General features: G+C 49.7%; 1 protein-coding gene across 2 annotated transcripts in view; it reads right to left on the bottom strand.

The window, feature by feature from the left end:
- The window catches only part of RIPOR3 (RIPOR family member 3), a 41,306-nt gene extending 25,594 nt beyond the window's left edge, over positions 1-15,712 (bottom strand). The window contains exon 1 of one of the 2 annotated variants that reach the window (XM_066199271.1): positions 15,641-15,712. The gene's annotated coding sequence lies outside the window, so the exon portion shown is untranslated. Of the gene's footprint in view, positions 1-10,371; positions 10,401-15,640 lie in introns of those variants that run through there. The other variant, XM_066199272.1, reaches the window with a different exon arrangement.
- Positions 15,713-18,827: the final 3,115 nt, after the last annotated feature.

Raw genomic sequence — 18,827 nt, forward strand, 5'->3', positions numbered from 1 at the left:
GTCTGTAACTGCCCAAAGCTCAGTCCCCAAGGCCACTGACCCTGTCCTGCCCTAAAGCACTGCTCCTCTCCAAAGCAACGCACATCTTCCCAGCTCCCTAAGAATGGAGAGGATTTAAATAAAGCACCATCCAAGGGGCTATCGCTTCAAAACAACACCAACAAGGTCAATGCCTCTCGATACACACCTGCAGATGGATTTTTTTTGTTGTTGTGACCTAGAAATCCATGGCTCATTTCACACTCCTGAGCAGAAAACCATGAGTTGGATGTCAACAGAACATTTTATTTGTAAGAAAGGCCTATAAATGCAGTTGTTTAAACAGAGGGTTTGCTAGCTGGAGTGGAAAGTGCCCCTGAGAAAAAGGATCTGGACGCATCTCAAATTCTGCCCTCCCTTTGGGGTAGAAACAAATCAGATAAGGACCCCCGACAAAGCTCACCTCAAATCTGCCTCACAACCTGGAACCTCTGCAGTGTCCAAATCTCATGAAAACAGGGACTGTGCCCTGCGGAGCAGAGGAACTTCCTCCCTTTTCCCCTGCCCCGAAAGCAGGAACGTGAGCTCAGCAGCAGCCAGGGGCTGCCGAGCACAGAAATAACAGGACAAAATGAAGGAGTCTATTGCCAGGGGCAACTGGAACCCCAAAGCGCTGCAAAAACCAGGGAGCCTCAGTGAGGTCTTCCAAAGCTTGTGAGTCTTGGGCACAGCTCCCAGCTGCCAGGGGCTCGCCGGCTGGGATGTTTTAATGCCTGTGATTTGTACAGTCGAGACTTCAGGGCTCAGAAATGTACCTCAAAGTCTAAGCAGATTTTTTTGTTGTTGTTGTTTTCAGATTGAATGAGTAGGTTTGTTTGGCCCTGTTCCAGCGGTCCGTTTGCCAGGACAGGTTTTGGTGTTTCAGCTCTGGGGTGACCCAGTGCCCAGGCAGGCTGGGGCAGCCAGGACACACAGACTGCACCTCCTGCTCCTCTCTCTGAGGGCGTTCCTCCAGCCAAGCGACCTCCACCTTCCACAGACAAAATAATGGTGTCTGTTGGTGTTTATGGCGAAGCTTTCCCAGCCCTGCTCCCATCTCGAATTGTTTCTGGGCACAATGGTTTCAGCAGTTCTGTGAGGAAAACATGACTCACACACTTGCAAAAGGTTTCTGCTCGTGTTTTGGGCTTTAGATTAGCAGCCGTGTTTTTGTGTGAGCGTCTCTGAGGGCTCCACTGGGTGAAACCCTGCAAGAGGAAAGGATTCCCGTTCCCTTAAAGTTTGTAATGTTAGGGTAGGAGAGACTTTCTTCTGCTTCTTCTGCACAAACTGCACCAGCTCCTGCTCCCCTCGTCTCTTTGTGGGCTCCAGACCTCAGCAGTGGGGCACTGCCTGCTCCTCACCGGCACAGCCAAAGCCAGCCTGAACTTATGGTCACTACAGAAAAGAAACACAATTACTGACAGACACCAGTGGGGAATAACTTCAGCGAGGCTCACTGTGATTGTGGATGAATTATGTGATCATGGCAATTCGCCTTCCACTGCCTGGTGCAAACCTCCTCCTCACGCTTTTGGACCCTTGTAGTTTTTCTGCATAATTTCGTTTGTGAATATTACACTCACTTTGCTTGGGAAGGCAAGAGAGCCATTTGATCTTCTAGTTGTGGGAACCAGACGGAGCTGATCTCAACTTGTATTATCACAACATAATACTTAATTCAGGATCTGGGAAGCCCAACAGCTTATTGGAGGGACTGGAACCTTCCTGGGGCTCAGATTTGTGCCTGTCAGGAGACTCCCCTGCTGGGTTTGTGCACAGCAGAGCACATCAGTTTACTGCAGAGTTGTCACCCGGATTCTACCCCTTCTCTAGCACGGTTTGATAAAATTCATTTCACGACGGCCAAAGTGTCATTGGGCTCTGCTGGTTCTGCACCGTGTCCGCTGAAGCTCAGCTGTCACTGCACAGAACCAAAATCAGCAGCGATTCAGCAACATGAACATTCAGGGCCTTCAGAGACCTCCTCTGGACTTTTGGAATGAGCTGTGATTCCAACGAATCATTGGCTGTTTAAAAAAACCCAAACAACTCAGTCAAAGCTGCTAGGTCTTCATTCAGCGTCCTGAACTCATCGTGAATTCTACCAGAACAACAGTTTTGCTGCTGCAATTGCATCAGGATCAGGGTTTTAGCTGAAAGAAATGTACACTGCATCCCTTCATGGGCGCAGAGACAGCCCCAGCATAATTACACCAAAAATCTTCAGCGTAAATTAAATCTAAGACTGATTTTGCAAACCGGGCTATGTTTGGCTGCCATCACATCGATGCAATCACAATTATTCTCCTTCTAGCTTATTTCAGATCCTAGGGACAATGGATTTAGGTGGCCCTTGGGTGGTTTGCAGGAACACTCTCAGCAGACAATGCTTTTGTCTTTCCTGATCCTGATAAAGAGAAGAGATCAGATCACCAGCCTGGATTACAATCCTGTCAGAGCCTCCGGGCTGCTCTGGGCCTGGAGTTTTTGCCATTTTAATGCACCGTGGAATAGGTGGAAATGTCTGGGCCAGGCACTTGCTTGGCAGTGCTGGACATGTGAAGAATCCAGAGCAGGGAGGTGACAAGGTCCTGACTCAGCTCCTCACCCTGGAGGTGCCTGTGCTGAGGGCTGGGTGAAGCAGCAGTGGAGTGCCCAGCCCCGGGCTGAATCCCCTGGGAAAATACACACGGAGTTTAATCTCTGCTCTCCAGCGTTCCTCAGGGAAACCATTGACCTCAGGAGCAATGTCTGCTGTGCTGCATAAACATTCCAGATTTATCATCCAGGCCCCTCACGTTTTAAGTGGTTTTGTTCAGCTGTTTGACAAACATTCCGTTTCTAAAGTTATGGGCAGAGCTAAGAAAAAATTATCTCTCCGAAGAAGCAAAATAACCTGAATTAGGGAGACACACGGTGCCCTTGATCCCGGCATCTGTCTCAAAATGGGCGTTTTAACACAGCCAGAGAGGGATCTTTTCTCCAGACCAAACCAGTCGGTGGCCAGAGCTCCCAGCGCAAGGATTCCCAGCCGAGTCTGAGCAGGGCTGGTGGAATTCCCTCCAAGAGGGGTTCTGAGCCGTGGCTGTCACTGCTGTGGGCTGGAGCTGCCCACACAGACAGGGAGAGCCCCTGCAGACACAGGCACGGGAAATGTGTGCTCGATATCCCGCTTTTATCTGCCAAAACAGATCTGAGAACAGGGAGAGGAGGGACACAAACGCCTTCCACCCCTTCATCAGACATTTCTGCTGGGTTAAGATTGAGCAATGTGAGCAATTACATCACGGCTTTGCTGCGGATGGGAGCTTCGGCTCCCCTGTGTAGCTGCACGTGTTCCACAGAACTTCTTGACCTAAGCCTGTTTAACTCGGATTATGAGATGGGCCCTTCACTCTGCACCAAACTTCCATCTGTCAGGTCATCTTCTGAAAATGTCAAACGATTCAGGAATACAATCCCACTCCCACAGGTACTTTAGGCCCTTAAGAGCTGCTTCAATTGATTTTTTAATACGAATTACACTCAGAGCTTGCATTATTTAGAGAGACAGGACCTCAGTGTGTAACCACTTTTGGTACTTTTGCAAATTTTATCTACGCAGATTCAGCTCTTGAATATATATTTAAATGCTGCACATCTGACATACTTTCCTCCTAGCCATGCTTCAGCCATTAAAAGAAAATCAGATAAAGAGCTTTGATCCAAGTTATTGCTTTACTCATCAGGCCCTCCCAGAGCTCCGTGCCAGCTCCTGGAAATGGCATTCTGCAGTCCAGGCTTCCTAGGCAGAAATAAATTTGGATATCCCAGGCAGTGCCGTCAGACAGCTCATCCTGTGCTGGAGGTCAGGTCTGCTGGCCCCGTTTCTGGGGGATTCTTTGAACACAGCACTCAAATTTCAAGTCCAGGGCGAGCTGCTTTTCAAGGCTGCACCCCAAATGTTCCTGTGTTTCCAATCACTTTCCATCCCAGCAGGCAGCTCCAGTCCTGCTCCCAGTGACACCGTGCACATCCAGAGGACGTTAATCAGCCATTTATTCCGGATTCCCAGCAGAATCCGGCAGCAGGAGTTGGCCTGACCTGGTTAATGACCTGGAAATTCTTTTCCAAGACGTGATGTCGTGGCCGCTTGGTGCCTCCCGGCAGCAGCAGCAGCACCGGGGGGCTCAGCAGGGATCACCCCTTTCCCTCACGGAAATGTGGCACCGGGAGTCACGGCTGGCTGCAAACCCCACCGGGGCCTTTTGGCGATGTGGGACTGAGAGAAGCTGCAGGGATTGCCCACAGCCCAGTCCTGTTTTCCACCCTGTGCCAGCCCATGGCACGAGGGCAGGACTCGCAGCTTCCTCAGCACTGGGAGAACTGCAGCTACAGCTCAGCCTCGCTGGGAGCACCCACATTCCTGTATCCAAATTCCTTCACCAAAATTCCTGCAACCAAAATTCCTGCATCCAAATTCCTGCACCCAAATTCCTGCACCCAAAATTCTCCACCCAAATTCCTGCGCCCAAATTCCTGCACCCAAAATCCTGCACCCAAATTCCTGCGCCCAAACTCCCGACCAGGAGAAGCAGGAGGAGCTGAGGCACGGCAGTTTACAGGGATGCCCAGGCTCCTCCTTTTGGGCCAAAGGAAAACTTGCCTGGCAGCGAGGCACTGAACCCCCCAGCCCTGGCCTTGAGAGGCTCCTCCTCATTAAAGATGAGCCCCAAAGATCATTCCCGTGTAACACAGCCCTCATGAAGGATCATTCCCGTGTAACACAGCCCTGATTAAGGATCATTCCCACGTAACACAGCCCTCATGAAGGATCATTCCCGTGTAACACAGCCCTCATGAAGGATCATTCCCGTATAACACAGCCCTCATCCTCCCCGCTCTCCCCAGCCTTGCCTGAATGTGTGTCACAGACAGACGCACCAGGTGTGAGCAGGGCTCCAGCCAGCCTCCTCACGCAGGAGCCCTTCTCCAGGTTAATCAGGACTTAAGGAAGGTCCCTCATCTCAGCCTTAGGGCCGTGGAAAGTCCCAAGGCTAAGTTTCCATAGCAGCACCACGACGGGCAGATAAATGCTTTGATTATTACACTGAGAAGGGCATTTAACCAAATCAGGGGACAAACCTCCAGCAAGAGTGAAATCTGATGTCCAACAGCGCGGGGGGATGCAATTTGTTACCTCCAAAGAGTGAATTCCATGAATCACCGTGTCCTGGTGCTCCTGACAAGCCGTGTGTCAGTTACCTGTCTGACCAGGAAAATTGTCCCCTTGCTAAGGACTGAACCATGCAGCCCACATCCCATGGGAACCATGGTTTATTCTCATGAACGTTACTGAGATAATCTCGTGCCACAGGAATAAAGAAGTTGCTAAGCTAGGATCAGTGTCCCAAAGAACACTGGAAAAAGAGGAAAAGTACATAAAGTTTCACAGATAAGAGAAAAAGAGGGGACAAAAGGTTTATGCTTTAAAGCCAAATATTTACTTGTGGGAAAAACCAAGAACTTTGAATGTGTGCAGGTACATCCCTACTTTTCCCTCCACTTCTTACCAGTTCCTGACACACACGCTCTGACATTCATGGCCCACATTTTTTACACTGTTATTCTCTGCTTTTATTTGGTCTGGGCTTGTTTTTAATGAGGTGAACTTTGCACGGCCCAGCTCTAGCTCCTATAAAATCTGTGTCTTAAATGGCCAGGTTCAGGAAAGGAGCCCTCCATCCCAACCACGCAGCTGGGCTTGGAACCAGACGTCTCACCCCCTTTAAACTGAGCTCATGAGGAAAACTCCTGACCAGGTCTTGCCTCTGGAATTATGGAAAGGGTGCTGCAGAGGCTGATGCTGCCACGGAAAGGAGAGGGAGGAGGACGGTGCTTCCTCCAGGAGGAAAATCTGCAGTGCTGCACTTGCTTGGAGGCACTGGCACCCCACAGCCCTGCTCACCCTGACAATTCACCCCACAGCCCTGCTCATCCCAGGAATCCTTACACCCTCACCCCACCCAGGGGTCCCCCAGGTGATGGGAACTGCTCTAACCCATCCAACCAACGCACTCACAGACCCCCAGGGGCTGCCTCGGGGTCACTTTGCATCCAGCAGCTCTGAAGGGACCCTGAACTGCTCCTCTCAAGACTTCTGTAAAACATAAAGCAGAGCAATTCCTGAGGACCAGGCGCTGTGGAAACCGTAACTGCTGACAGAAATCTGACTAAACAAGAACACTTTTTGAACTCGCTTTGCCCTCCAGCCTGTTTTTAAAATGTAAAGAGTCCTCTGCTGCTAGTTCAGGAGGAGATAATGTTTTTAGGACCATCACTTCTCTGCCCAGTCTTGCTCCCACCAGAGTCACTGGGAGCGTTGCCATCACTTCAGAGATCATCAACAAGACCTTGGAGGTCACGATTTGGCACTCAGACTGGAAAAATACATAAGTGTGGCCTTCATTTCTTTTTTAGAAAAGATGCATCAGATTCTCCCGCTGGTGCCTAGCTTCAGCTTCTTTAAAACAGTGATTCAAAACACTGATTCCTGCTTTGTTTTTATGTGCCCTTCGCCAGCCCTTTCCCTGCAGTGTGGAGCAGGTCCCTTGCACTGAGCCACAGCAGCAAAAAGGAATCTTCTGCTGAATAAACCCTTGTGAGACACAGTCATCACACGCAGGGGAAACTGGGTTTAGTGGGGCCCTAGTTCCCCTGGGGACTCCCATAATATAAATTATTAATAATAAAAAATAAACATTGGCTAGCTTGAACTTCTCTTCATTCCCTTGGAGCTTATTTTTGTGATGGAATTAGCTAAATAAAGCCCACTTGAAAGAATGTTTAATTGCAAACTATCCAAAGAAAACAAAATGGAACTAATTGGTTCTTAGATATTCAACATTCAAAAGGAGATGGCTTTGGAAACAGCTGAAAGACTGATGTGCATTAGGATACTGCATGAGGGAAATGCAGTCTAAACTGGACTACATTTACTTTTAAACCAGAAATTCAAGTTTAGTCAGTCTGGCCCTGCCTAGAAGACAGCTTTGGATTGTTTCAGGCCTAAGCAGAATTCCAGCAACACTCTCTGGAAAGTTCTAAAATCAGAGGAGGCAAACTCATGTCCTGACCTTGGGCATCATTTGCCCAGGACACACTACAAACCCTACAGAGATTGCTGCTCCCTGGAGTGCCCCCTAAATCTCCTTCAGCCCAAAGAGGACACCCAGCCAGGGCTGTTCCAAGTGGCTTTTCTAAAGCAGCTGTTTTCCTGCGAGTCTGGTAGGGAGGGCTCACAAAACCAGTTCTGACAGCACATCCCCAGAGGAGAGTGGCTGTGCTCCCATCAGAGGCTGACTGAGACCTGCCTCTGCAAACTGCCTTCCTTCAGCCCTGGGTTTTTGTCATTGCATTTTAATTCAAGTTTCTCACAGGAAGCAAACAGAAAGAATCTGTTTGGCCATGTGAAAAAACTCCCTTTTCGTATTCATTAGAAGTTAAATAGTTGCCACACTTATTTCAGAAGCGTTTCCAGCAAGACTAGGGAGTGATGGCTCTAACGTGACCGGAATTTGTAAACAAGAAAAAACCCTCCGCACGAAAAGGGAGCAAGAAGTGGATAAGTTCTAACAAAAATCACACAGTAAAGACAGTTTTAAAAATTAATGGGTGGCGGAAGAATTTTTTCCTCCGGAGGACCACGGTGTGCAGTGAAATCAGGCGGGTGCTCAGCCACTGAAGGAGCACTGTCTCATCAGAAACGTGCTTACTCCCCCCCTTATCAATGAGTGACAGTGACGAGGCCTCTGGCAGAGATAACAAATTCCTGGAAATGTCAGGGCCCCCAGAACACCCAGCCCAAGCACACCAGAGCTGATCACTGGGAAAAAAAAAAAAAAAAAAAAGGCAGACACAACTGGAAGTGCTAAGCAGAAGCTGCTCAGCAGGACCAGTCAAGATCAAACCACTTCAACATTTAGGCCAAAAGCTAATGTAATTTGAGGTCCCTTGAAATGTTATGAATACCATCAGCAAACACGGCAAGAGTCACTCATGAAAATGCGTTTCAGCTTTGTGCACAAAAAAAAATCAATCAGCTCTCTGCCTCAGATCCCTTCAAAGCCTGTGAACCCAGTTGTTTGTTCCCTGAGGACCCAAAGCTTTTACTGCAACTGACACATCTGCTCAGTGTTTCCCATTTTTCAGCATCACAAGGAGTTTTTCTTAGACCTTGGGCTGGTGTGCTCAGCATCTCTGGAGCAGTGATGCTCTGAACTCCCACTGGAGATCCCCTGCAGAGCTGCCGTGGACAATGCACAGAGCAGAGACCTTCCCGGCAGAAAGTCACGCCTGGGTTATCTGCACAGCTCAGGAACGGCCATTCAGACCCAAAACACATTGACAAGTGATTCCAGCGCCACGCTAATGCAGAACCAGGATGAAATCCAGGCTCTGACACAACTGCAGCAGCCAGGGCAGGCAGAGCTTTCGATGATCCAACAGGAAGGTGGAGTTTTGCTCCACGTGACTTGGCTTCCTCCAGCGGGATATTTTACGAGAAGATACAGTTTTACTGTATTGTAAACATAATCTGACAATTACAGGTCAAAGTATCCTCACTTGTTGCTTTAAAAGAAACTAAAAGTAGTCAAATTCAGACACACACACACACACACACACGGGGAAACGATTCACCACGTGTTACCAGAGCTCTGGGGAAACCAGCAGCACAGGAATTGTGTCTGAACTGAGACCTTGCAGGAGATGCAGTGTGTGTCCTCATCCAAAGCCCTCTCCTGCAGAGCTTGTTCTCCTTACAATTGTGGGTTTGCTCCTGAAGAACCCAAGCTCAAGCAATTTGGGGACACTTTGCACTGCTGCTCGAATGTTTTGCACTTCTGCTGTTTGCTTGCAGGCAGCTGGGATGCCCGCGCGGATTTTCTAAGGTTATTTCAATTCTGCTTTATTTGTGAACAAATGACGTTGTTGCACAACACGTTGGCATGTGAAGCCTTCAGAAAAAGGGAGAGGCACGACTGGGCCTCAGTGGAATTAGGAAGGAGCTCCAGTGACCTCAGCAGAGTTACACAAAGGGCAGCTCCATTGTCTCGGTACCTGCTGTGCCCCACTGAAGGAATATTTCTGTGTGTTTTCTGAATATTTCTGTCATATTTCCATTTCAGATAACAGTGACACATTTCCATCCAGTCTGGGCATTTGGGGCTGCACTAACAGCACTGAGAAATGTGCAGTTACATTTACAACCAACTTCCCCAACCCTGTGTGCTCCTGAAGGACCCAACCCCAGGAATTTCCACACGGGATCCATCCAGAGTAAATGCTCCTCTCTTGTCTGCCACTGAACAAAGCCAGGCCCTGGCTTGCTACAAGCCACTCACCCTCAAACTTCAGAAAAGCTGCAAGCCACTCACCCTCAAACTTCAGAAAAGCTACAAGCCACTCACCCTCAAACTTCAGAAAAGCCAAAGCACTTTCTGTCCAGAGCAGGTCTCAGCCCCAGCCATGCGCTGGACTGCAAAGCCTGCTCCAGCAGCTGCATTTGGAATATCCCTTTGGAAAACCCTGGCCTGCTATTTGAACTTTACAGACCTCATCAAACAAAATCCTTCCCCATAATCTGGAGGAATCTTCTAAACCCCTTTCTGCAGAATTCCAGTTACGTCACGGAAACATTTCAGAAATCCAGTGCGCAGGGAAACTGGAGGTTATCGAGGGGCTGTCCCTTCTGCACTAGCAGGAGGACAAACCTATTCACTCCAACATTAAAGCAGCAAACATTCAGATTTTAAAGCACACTGAGGCCTTGGAATTGCCTCCCTGTTTATCTGTTCAGGCCCAGTATTGGAAAATGATATTTCCCTCTTCAAGCCCGTAGCAATTTCAGTAATAAAACAGAGGTTATGTAAGTGCAGAGAATTATGGAAAAATATAATTGGAAAGCACGGAGTTCTAAAATTCATTTGAATAACTCAAATACAGCTGAACTGACATTATTCACACTTTCCAGTCTCAGTCAACACTGGACTGAAACCAAGCACAAGACATTTCAGGCCCAAAGGAGGCTTTTAAGAAAATTACAAGCACCTATATTTCCAGTTTACAGTGCCTGTCTGGGAAAGCTCTGCTGCCTAAGGGAACACCAAAGCTGCCTTCTCATGGGATCAAACAGCAGAGATGTGAACTAATTACGGGCACCTTTGGATCAGCCTGTAAACACAGGGGCTGACTGCACCCCAAAGAGCTCCCAAGGCAGAAAGCTGGATGCAAATAGCTGCAAATTGGTGTCCCAGGCAAAGAGGGATGCAGATCCAGAGCCACATTTCACACTGCAAGTTCGTTTCTAACCTGTGCAGACACAGGCTCCGGGCCCAGCTCTGCATTCCTTCCACACCCAGGGCTGGAGTTGTGCCTGGAGAAGGAATGCAAGAGAGAAATGAGTTTCTTATCGGCCTGGCAGATCTTGTTGGGTGATGTAGATGCCTGTGGAGCTGCCAGAACTCCAATGTGGGACATGGCATGCAGCCTAGCTCCAGGGATTTCAATCCAGTGCTCTGGCAGGACACTGGAAATAGGGTAAAACTGATTTCTAAGGCACAAGCAACTGCTCCCAACTCGAGGATACATTTCTGTCATAAACAACTGTCATCAAAGGAAAGGTGAAGATCCCAGGTTTGTATTAGAATGAGTGAAGAACTGAAGAGATTGTGTATTCCAGACTCAGGGGCATTTGAAAGTCTGGCTATAAGAAAATAGGTTTAATCATGAGAAATCTCCCAGAGAGGAATACCGAGCACACAAACAAGGAGAGGAGGTTTCTCAGTGTACCCATTCCCTCCCAAATCACGGCAGCATCATGCAGACGTGGCACATGGCAAAATCCTGCCATCACTCCAAAGTTCACCTTGGCTTTTGGTGAGATCAGCCAGTTCTGGCTCTTTCAGTCCCACAGCCAGCAGGATTTCAAAATGTGCAGGGACAAAGACCTCCCAAAGGCACGAAGCACAAAGAGCTGTGGAAACGAGGCTCTTTGTGTGTGGACTGGGGCCTTTTTAAATTTTTGCCAGGGCTGGGACCTTCCTGGATGTTCCTCTCATTATTCTCCCCAAACAGAACACAAACCTGTAGGACAAAGACGCTGTGCTGTGGTCAAAAACGTCAGAAGGACATATTAAGGTTATTCATATGGCATTTTGTTCAGACAAGTATTTTCATAAGGGTTCAGAAAGAGTGTGTTGAATAGAGCATCCACGGTTTTGAGAAAAAGAAATGCTAGCTAAAATCAAGGGCTTTGGCTACTTTAAGGCTTCCTAGGCAAGATCAAATCAAAATATTTCCTGTAAACATTCCCCCTTTTCATCAGCATGTCAGTTGTAATAAAGAAACTGTGATCCTGATTCTCAGCATCAAAACCTGGGATAACTATAAAGTCAAATGTTTTCCTACATTCACAGAAACAACTGTGACAGGAAATATTTCCCAAGGCATGTTGCAAGTGGAGGTAAGTAAATCAGCTAGCACACAGCATGTTTATAAAGGAAGAAAAAAGTTTCTAAAAATGAAACAGGATTTAATTAAAAAAAAGTCTCTGAGGTAAGTCATGCCCATAATGGAATATTTTTCAATTTTCAACCCTGTGTAGAGAATTTTAAACCACTAGCAGATGTAGGGAACAAAAGCAAAATTGTCCCTTATTCTCTGCTGTGCGCACACATAGATAGAGGCAGGGAAACCAAGGAGAGGCTCTCAAAATTTTCCACAAGAAAGACAATTTGCTCACAATTCCTTCTCCCTTTAAATTGTTTCTGTGGCAACACATCTGGTGCTGCAGCTCTGGGCCAGGACGTGAACTATCCTGCAAGAAGAAAGTTTTGTTGTTGTTCTGTCTGCAGGAACGTGGAGCAGAGAGAGATCTGTGAGCACACGTAATCAGGTCAGCCCTCCTGCCTTCCCCGGCACACGGAACATCAGCTGGGGATGTTTATGCACAGCTTAAAATGGCAAGTTTTAAAACATTTCAACAATGGTTAGAGAAAACTCTCATGGTAAACAGAGTCTAGAAGCCGGGGGGGGGAGGGATTTTAAATAAAATGAGGAGAGCTTTGCTGCTGCTGTTCCAATAAATTATCCAGCTAAGAGGAACAAGGTTCATTCCCTAATCACAAACATAACTCTCCCTATGTGATGGAGCGAGACTGATGCTGATTTTTTATCTGCCAGCACTGCACAAGCATTGCTGTGTTATCACTGTTCCACACATGAGATATGTCAGGAGCACGTGAGGCCAAAACACCTCAAGTGTCTGTAAAACTCAGCTGCCCCAGAGTGAGTGACCCCTCCCAGAATCACAGAGTCACTGAAGCTGGAAAAACCCTCCCAGACCATCAAATCCAAGCTGTTCCTGATCCTCACCCTGTCCCCAGCCCAGAGCTCTGAGTGCCACCTCCAGGAATTCCTGGGACACCTCCAGGGATGGGGACCCCAAACCTCCCTGGGCACTTCCAAGGCCTGAGCGCCCTTTCAGTGAAAAAAAATTCTTCCCAAAACATCCAGAGCTCTTCAAGCTCTTGAGGATCAATAGATTTTACATTAAGGAAATCATGGAAGTGGATTTTTTGCTACTTCGTCAAGCAGCTCAGGGATGGATTCACGGAAAGAACATGTCTGATGAGCAATAAAATGTCACTGACACGGTTACTGTCCCAATAATAATTGCATATGTTCGCCATAAAAGGGTTTTTATGATTTAATTTGAAACAGCTAAATTCACATCTAGAGCAGTTACATGCAAATCTGTTTGGTAACTCCACTTGGGGTATTTCTGTATTGATGACAAGACCATCTTGGTGTTCTGATCTTCTAAATTACCGGTGATTAAATGCCTTGACTGGCTGAAAACCAAGTTTTTTGCCCTAAAAAGTCAAATTGAATAAAAACTATAGTTTTCAGGCATTCTGTCTTTGAAGACACACTGGTTTAAAGCAGTCTGCCCTCAGGGAGAATAAACTGGCAGCAGAAATGGAAAAGCTGAAAAAAAAAAAAAGTGGATAAAACCTGGTATTTCATAAATATGTATGTCCCTTTTGTGCTTCTGCAGGCAGCATCTGAGGATGGGGATGAGAGCCAGGGCCCTGAGCACCTGTAGCCATTAAAGGCTGGCTGATGTCCTCTGCACGACTCTCTGTCTCTAATTTTGGATCGTCACCAGCCAATCACCTCCCAAAATCCGCTGCTGGCCAACAACGGTCTGGATAATTCGGCTCTGTCTGTTCCCTCTTTCTCAGCCTTTTTGGCTAAGATCAAGTGTGCAGATTTAAATAATATTAAACCCACTATTTTACACAAATTATCTCCTTCATTTCCAGTCTTTCTATTTATTTCATCCAAATGGAACAAATTAATGACCCTTCTGAGACAGTTCCCCCTCCCTTGCTTTGTCTTGGATAACTTTCTATACGCAGAACCTCTGCTTTGCGCTGGTGCTCTGTAACCCCACGTTGTCACTCCTCAGACCCCTGAGAGGGTCACAGCTTTCCCCTCCCCACAGACTGAGCCTGGTTCCCCTTTGGAAGAGCTCTATTCCACTCCTCAGACTCTTCATGAGCCTAAGGCAAAGGAGGATTTGTGAAGGAAGGAGCTGTGGAAGGGAACGAAGTGACATCGGGGGTTGTGCTGCTGCAGGATCCCAGCTCCCCGCCTGGAGTGCTCCTCAGGGCTGGGGAGAACATTGCAGAGCAACCGTGCAGCTGCTCTTTGTCCTGACAGAAGGAAACCATCCCGTCCTTTTCTGTCCCTTGGGGGATCCATTACACAACGCCCTGCTCGGCCGCTCTCTGCACGCCGTGCTCCGTGCTGCTGCCAGAACACCCCTGCGGCCCCTGACTGCCTCCAGGACGGAGCCCGGGGTCAGGAGCCACGACCCGACACCTCAGGGAAAGCCTTCCACCCCTCCAAAGGGTATCCAGGCTCTAACTGAAGGACAATGCTGCCAGGTTAGTGCTGACTGCCAGCTCACACGTTTCTCTCCAGACCTGGGGCACAAAGAGGCCGGGCCTGCCATCCACGACAGCTCCAGCCCGTTTTGGAAGGGTTTGTGCAGCTTTTCCTGCACTGCTGCACGTGGTGCTTGTGTCATTCACCGTGCAGGATGCACAGCAGCAGGGGAGGGACGAACTGCACCACACAGAGATAAAACAGAGAGGGAATTTCTCACTGCACACTCCTTTAGCCACAGCATCTCCCTCAGGTGTGCGTCTCCATTCAACAGGCAATATTCCCTCAGACACAGTTTGCACCGTTTACTCCCCTTGCAAATTACCTTCCTCTGCTTTTCTTGTTTTTAATTAAGGGCAAAATGTAAAGCACCTCATCAATAGGTGTAGCTCCCATTTCACAGCTGTGAAAACACAGGTATGGACAGATTAAGTCTTGATCCCAATGAAGGAAATGACTGACCCAGGAGTTTGGGTACTGCTGCTGGTTCAATGCTCAAGAAATGGCTCCAGAAACACACAACCTTATTTTCCAAATTCCTTCAAGTTCCTTTGGTTGATGAACAACCCTACTTCCATATGGCCCCACTAATTTAAAACACTTTTTAAAGGGGGAAATTAAACTCTGTCTGAATCAAAATGTAACTGGGCTGGGACCCAAAACCTCAGCTTGTATTTACACGAATAAGCAATATAAAAAAAAAAATAATAAAAAAGAGGCAAATAAAATGTAGTATTTGCACAGCCAAAAAGAGTTAATTAAATACAACCAGCTCATGCAACAACACCTCCAAAAGGCAAACAACATCCCCAAAAGGGATGGCATCAACCTCAGCCTGCTCCTCTCAGTGCTCCACCTGCTCCAGCCAGGAGCTCTCCTGCCGGGAGTTCCGGGGTGTTTCCTGCCGGGAATGTCTTTACCCCGGACAGAAAGTCCCGACCTCTGTGTGAGGCTGCAGCCTCTGCAGGAGGGTCGGCATCCTTGGAGCCTTGTCCAGTTACAGGTGCTCGCCTGCCCCGGAGGTGACATTACCCCCCCAGAGGTGTCCGTATCCCCTCTGCAGGTGACCGAGTCCCGGCTCAGGGCTCCGTATCCCCCCTCAGGTGACGGGATCCCCCCCCAGAGGTCACCTTATCCCTCCAAAGGTGTCCGTATGCTGCTCAGGTGACCGTATCCCCCCCAGAGGTGTCCCTATCCCCCCCAGAGGTGTCCGTATCCCCCCAGAGGTGTCCGTATCCCCCCAGAGGTGTCCCTATCCCCCCCAGAGGTGTCCGTATCCCCCCAGAGGTGTCCGTATCCCCCCAGAGGTGTCCGTATCCCCCCAGAGGTGTCCGTATCCCCCCCAGAGGTGACCGTATCCCCCCAGAGGTGTCCGTATCCCCCCCAGAGGTGTCCGTATCCCCCCAGAGGTGACCGTATCCCCCCCAGAGGTGTCCGTATCCCCCCCAGAGGTGTCCGTATCCCCCCGCAGGTGACCGAGTCCCGGCTCAGGTGTCCCTATCCCCGCCAGGTGACAGTCCCCTGCGGGCGCCGCGGGTGTCCCGCGCCCCCGAGCCCCGCTCCGTGACCAGCTGTGCCCAGCTGTGCCCAGCGGTGCCCTACCCGTGCCCTACCTGTGCCCTACCTGCGCTCAGGCCGGCGGGCTGGGAGCGCGGCTCGGCCCCGCTGCCGTGGCGGCTGTCGCGGCTGTCGCGGCTGTCGCGGCGGGTCCGTGCGGCCGGCAGGGCCCCGACAGCCGCCGCTTATCGCCGCTTATCGCCGCTTATCGCCGCCCAGCCGCGCTCCGCTTCCAGGAAGCCGCGGCTCCGGAGCGCTCGTCGGCCGCTGGATGCCGAGGGCTCCGTCCCGCTCGCTGCCTCCCTTCTCCCTCCTTCCCTCCCTCCTTCCCTCCCTCTCTGCCTCGCTCCCCCCCTCCCCCCGACCCCCCTGGTGCTGGCAGGGGGGCTGGGAAGGCTCCGCGCGGCTCCAGCACATGCCGAGCCGGCGGTCACGGCCCGGACCCCGTGCTTTAATCAGGAGCATCGCAGGCGCCCTCCCGCCCGCTCCGGCTGCTCCAGCGCGGGTCCCGCAGCGCCGCGGGGCAGCGCCAGACCGGCAGGACACCGGTCCCCGCAGCTCCGGGGATCCCCCCGTGCCCCTGGCCCCGGCTCTCACCCCTCCTGCTCAGAGCTTTGCTGCCGTGCCCAGATCCCGCCTTTCCCTCTTCCCCATCCATTGCTCCCTCCTCCTCTGCCCTTACCCCACACCGCCTCCTCACCATCCCTTTAAAGGTTCCCTGCTCTTGCAGCCCTCAATCGTACAACGCTAATTATCATCATCGTCATCATCTTTCTTTCCCTCTTTGCCTCCTGCCTTTCCCCATCCCGCCCTCCCATGGCTTTGCTGGCACGGAGGAGATGTAATCTGCTCTCTTTGATTCTCTGCTGACCAAACCCTGCTCCGAGTCCTTCCTGCTGCACCCACTACTGACCTCCTGGGCGCTTCTGCGGGCAGGGGCTGCTCCGGGGGAAGGAGCTCCCTTCTGGCAGCTCCCGAGGCACCTTGCAGGTAATCCTGGCAGGAGGAGGTGAAGCTGCCATGCGGAAAGCAGCCTGGGATCTCCCTGCTCCTCGTCTCTGCGCGGGCAGCCCCGCACTCACACCCCTCTCCTGAACAACGCCTGGCCGGGCCCTTTGCAAACATCACACACAAAACCTGTCCCTGCCTGGGCACAGCACCTCGGCTTCTGCTGTGCCTCATCCATCTTCCAGCTGGCCCTGGTTTTTAGCAGCACTTCCCCGTGCTGACTGACTGACTGACAGCACAGGAAGCCAGACACTCCCCACGGGGAAAATGAGCTGACTGCATGGAATTTGGCCATGCCCTTACCATAACTTCACTAGTAATGGTGTTGGCTTCCCTTTGGACCATGCTCGGCTGCATCCAGCACGCACATCCTGAAACCCACCCCGCTGCGGGAGGCTGAAACACAGAGAGAACTTCTCAAAGCTCCAGCTGACCAGAGATCCCACACAAGAACCTCTCAGGGCAGGTCCTGTTTTCCGTCACAGCTCTTTATGAAGTTGGTCAGGATTTGTGTTTCCCTGTGCACATGTTTAAAGGAAAGCCTTGAAGGAGGCAGAGGAAGATCTACGCAGCTGAACACGCTTGTAAGGAGAGGCACGAGGGAACTGACACACAGGAAAGTGAGAGCAGTAAGACACAAAACCAGATGGGCAGATGGAGGTGCCCGAGCCCACAATTCAAGCAGCTCTGGGTTTTATTTGTATTAGAAAGAAGTGTGCTGAGATGTAAGCAAAAGTGGGTTTCACACCAGGCCTTCAAAATGGCTGGGGCTTGGAGCACTGCAAACGGCGATGATGGTGCACCAGGGGTGCCACAGCCTGGAAAACAAAGCAGGGAGATGCAAATACATGGATTTGTACAGGACATCCCAATCATCATAACTCTACTAACCCTTAGATGGATTTTCCTGATGTTTGGGGGGTTTATGATCACACCCACCGAGTGCTTGTAGGATCCTCCACCAGCAAATGCAACTGCAGCTGTCCTGCAGCTCTGGGGGCTTTTCCAGGCTGACAGGGCAGGCAGCAGTGGCCGTGTGCCCCAGCCTCGGGCAGAGCACGGTGCCACAGCAGCTCCTGCAGCTCAGGACAGTGCTGGGACACTGCTGTCACTGCAGCAGGTCCCTGTCCCCAGTGCTGGCCCCAGAGCAGGGCAGAGCGCGCTGGGACAAGCTGAAATCAGCTGGATTTGTAGGAGGACATTTGTCACAACACCAAATCTCAGCAGGAGCCCTGAGCAAGCAGTTGCCCAAAAAGCCATTACGGTTAATGTCCTTTCCTCCTGACCACGAGCCTTCTAACACAATTCACAGAGCAGCCCCTCAGCAAACACCACTGCCCACGGTTCCCTCGCTCCTGGTGCAGATGTCCCCACTCACTTCAGCTGAGGACTGGCTTTGTGTTCTTATTCCAGTTTACTTTTTACGATCTCCATTTGCTGTGTCTTCATCTGGTGTGTTTATGTGGCTGGTGCTTGGTTTTCATTATTTTTAACTGCATTTCAGATCATTTGCTCTATGGTTTTTGTTCACATTCTCCTTTTCCACGAAATTCTAATAAAACACTTGGCTACAGATTTCCCAAATTGAATACTGATGTTTAGTGCAGCTAATTATGCAGCAGGGTTCAAAGTGAGTTCTATAATGTAACAATTTACATATTCCTGAAAACAATGGACACAGACCTACAAATTATTGCTACAAGCTAGTTTCACATTCTTCTGGAATTTCCTTTAGAAATACATATGTTTAGTATTCTCACGCATATGAAAAGCAGTAAATACTGCACTGCTGGCACCATTATAATATTTACAGTGAAAAAATAAAACACACTCTGATGTGTCTCAGACCTAAAGGGACATGAAAAAAAAATGCCACTTTGTTTCCTCCAAGATCTCAGAGCGCTTCACAAAAACCCTTTCCAAATTCAGCCACTCACCATCCATCAATACAAGCCAATGAAACACAGAAGATGATTTTACAACAAAGCATTCACCGTGGTCGCAACAACATTACACACTGAGTGTTTCAGCATCACCAGTGTTCTGGCATAATCAGATTCATCATAACTTTATCGTTTAAGTCCTGAAAAAAATGGATTTTGTTTGTTTTCTAAATGGACCGGATTACAGGCAGCCAACCCTGTGAGCAGAGCAGCCCAGCCTTCTCAGGAAGATCCAGACTAAACTGACTTTTAGAAAGGCTGCTGTAAACCATGACTGTTTATAAAAGCAAGAGCTAATAACTC

This window comes from Chamaea fasciata, unplaced genomic scaffold (genome assembly GCF_029207755.1).
Source record: "Chamaea fasciata isolate MVZ Bird 193981 ecotype frontalis unplaced genomic scaffold, bChaFas1.0.hap1 SCAF_17, whole genome shotgun sequence".
NCBI lineage: Eukaryota > Metazoa > Chordata > Aves > Passeriformes > Sylviidae > Chamaea > Chamaea fasciata.